Here is a 3,240-nt window from a genome sequence, read left to right on the forward strand (position 1 = left end):
TTTTTAATTTTTTTTGACATAGAATCAAGTCAAGAATCAAGAACTTTATTTGCCATTTATGTTTTCACACATAGAAACTCTTGTGCGGTTATTACTCAGAAAGTCAAGTCAAGTTTAAAAAGACACACAAAGCATTTACATTATAAATGAATAACATTGCACAAAACCATTAAAAAGTACAAATAAAAGTAAATAAAATTGCATTCCTAAACTTGCCAAAAATATAATTGCATATTGCCATTTACCCCTAAAGACAGCACCTTATAAAATATTAAAACGCACAATTATTATTAAAAAAATAAAGAAGATGCACAGGTATATTGCACATATGTATTATATTACACAGACCCTAAGCAGAATAGTTCATTTAGTTTTGGCCAAAAGTCTCACTGCGGCTGGAAAGAAGCTCTTGTAGAACCGTGTTCTCTTTGTAATAATCCTGTCCACACGCTTGTGTCTGAGATTATATGTACAATTTTTGTGTACGAGCAGGGGGTGAGCTGGATGTGATGTATCCCTAGTAATTCTCTCTGCTCTTTTCCGGCAGCGCTTTGTGTAGATTGTGTCCATGGAGGGGAGTTCTGTTCTAATAATCCTCTCTGCGGTCTTTACGACTCTTTGCAGAGCCTTCCTCTCTGTCTGGGTGGTGTTTCCGTACCAAACAGTGATACCGGTGGTGAGGATGCTCTTTATCAGTCCTTTGTAGACGAGGGTGAGAGGGCGACAGTGCAGACCAGCTTTTCTAAGCAGCCTGATGAAATACAATCTCTGCTGGGCTTTCTTCACTGTGGCAACAGTGTTCGCAGTCCAGTTCAGATCTGATGTTACTTGTAGTCCCAGGAATCTGTAGCTGTCAGACCTCTCCACCTCAGTCCCCTTGATGATAAGGGGCTGCAAGGGAGGTGGGGTTTTCCTGAAGTCCATAATTACCTCTCTTGTCTTGTCTGCGTTAAGACATAGGTTGTTCAACACACCATAGGCACAAATGTCGTTTACCGCACTCCTGTAACTCGACTCGTCCCCCCCCTTAATGAGACCCAGGATGGTAGTATCATCTGCATACTTAATAATGATGGTGTTATCCTGGGTGGGGACACAGTCATATGTGTACAGGGTGAATAGTTTAGGACTAAGGCAACAGCCTTGTGGTGACCCTGTGTTGGTGATGAGCTCCGCGGACACCCTCTTTCCCATCCTCACCACCTGTGGTCTTTCAATCAGGAAATCCAGGATCCAGTTACAGGTGGGAGTCGGGACGCTGAGGTCTGTCAGCTTCTCAATCAGCCTTCCCGGGCGGATAGTATTAAAAGCAGAGCTGTAATCTAAAAACAGCGTTCTAACATAAGTTCCTCTGTTTTCCAAGTGTTGCAGGATGTGGTGTAGAGCAGTGGCCACTGCGTCATCCACTGAACAATTAGGACGGTAGGCAAACTGGAGGGGGTCAATTGTACCCGGGACCATGTGATTGATGTGCGCGAGAACCAGTTTTTCTAAGCACTTCATGGCTACTGACGTGAGTGCTACTGGCCTAAAGTCATTCATGATAGATGGGTTTGATTTTTTTGCAACTGGTACGATAACAGAGGATTTAAAAATACGGGGGACTACTGCTTGATTTAGAGACAGATTGAAAATGTCTACGTACACACCAGTGAGTTGTTCTGCACATGCCTTCAAGACTCTGGGAGGGACGCCATCTGGTCCAGTGGCCTTGTGGATGTTTACCTGCCTCAAAGCTTTCCGGACCTGTGTGGGTGTCACTTGAAAGACAGTGTCTGTAGGTTTACACTGGACTTTTGAAGGGGTGTCTGTGTTCAATCTGTCAAACCTGGTGTTGAAAGAGTTAAGGCTGTCTGGGAAGGTGACATCCAGGGGGTCTTTGGCTAGTGCTGTTTTCTTATAGTTTGTGACAGCTTGGATTCCTTGCCACATACTGCGCGTATTGTTACCAAAATAAAAACCTTCAATTTTTTTGGAATACGCCCTCTTTGCAGCTCTGATGGATTTCTGTAGCTCATACCGGGCTTTCTTGTACTCCCCTTGATCTTCTAACTTAAAGGCTTCCTGCCTTTTCCTGATCTTCAGCTTCATATTTCCATTAAACCAAGGTTTCTGGTTTGTATGTTATTCTCACAAACCGAAACAGAAAAACAAACTTTGTATGAGTTAATTGATTATTCTGGTTAGGTTTAATGCCATTAAATGACTTTTTTTCAGTGGTCAAGATAATCCGATATTTTAACCTTTAACAATTGACTATACGTGTGTGTGTGTATAAATGTATATAAATGTACAGTATGTATATATATGCATATGCATGTATATATACAGTATTTGTATATATATGTACAGTATATATGTATATATACATATGTATATGTATATATACATATGTATATATGTGTGTATATACTGTATTAATGTGTATATATGTATGTATATAAATATGTATGTATAGATATACATATATATGTCTATACATACATATTTATATACATACAGATTGGTGCTCAACCACATAACCGCTTAATGCACAACATGAGACCTACAAAATAAAAGATGTTTAATATATTACACAGAAAAAGAGTATTTTACAACGAGTGGTGTTTATTGTCCCTAGTCAAATAAGAGCCAATCAGCTCTTTTGATTTAGTGTAGAGGCCGGCGTTTCCCAGCATTTACTGGGTCCGCCTGGCTCTTGCAGTCGGTGAAAAGCAACTGCGCCGCCTGGGTCCAGGCCGTAGTAGGCAAGGCAAGGCAAGGCAGCTTTATTTGTATAGTACATTTCAGCAATAGATGTGTAATATGTCATGTTTGTCATTCTGAAGCTCTAGCCAAGCGCCATTCCTAGTCTTAAACAATCTGAGTCATTTCAGTAAGTGAAAAGGAAACTCACATCTACAAAGATAAATTTGACCAATGCAATTCCCTGATGGTCTAGTGGCTAGGATTCGGTGCTTTCACCGCTGCGGCCAGGGTTCAATTCCCGGTCAGGGAATGATCAGGACTTTATAGATAAAGGTGTAACATTTGAAAGAGTAACTTCCAGGACTTATTGTTGGTTGATTTAGATTTGTCAAATTCTTCCTCATTAGTTCACCGCTAGAACCCCAACACTTTTAAAGAGTACCATTTCCTTTAAATTAAACCCCTAACAGCAGATTTATCCTTTTTGTCATCATTGATGGGTCATAAACACTTCATCTGCCTGTATCTCAATAACAATCCTTTTCCTTTTTT

General features: G+C 40.4%; 1 non-coding gene across 1 annotated transcript; it reads left to right on the forward strand.

Annotated features, from left to right (window-relative positions):
* Positions 1-2,926: 2,926 nt before the first annotated feature.
* On the forward strand, positions 2,927-2,998 carry trnae-uuc (transfer RNA glutamic acid (anticodon UUC)). The gene has a single exon. It is a non-coding gene; the product is annotated as a tRNA-Glu (tRNA).
* The last annotated feature ends 242 nt before the right edge of the window (positions 2,999-3,240 follow it).

This window comes from Etheostoma spectabile, unplaced genomic scaffold (assembly GCF_008692095.1).
Source record: "Etheostoma spectabile isolate EspeVRDwgs_2016 unplaced genomic scaffold, UIUC_Espe_1.0 scaffold00003671, whole genome shotgun sequence".
Classification (NCBI taxonomy): Eukaryota; Metazoa; Chordata; class Actinopteri; order Perciformes; family Percidae; genus Etheostoma; species Etheostoma spectabile.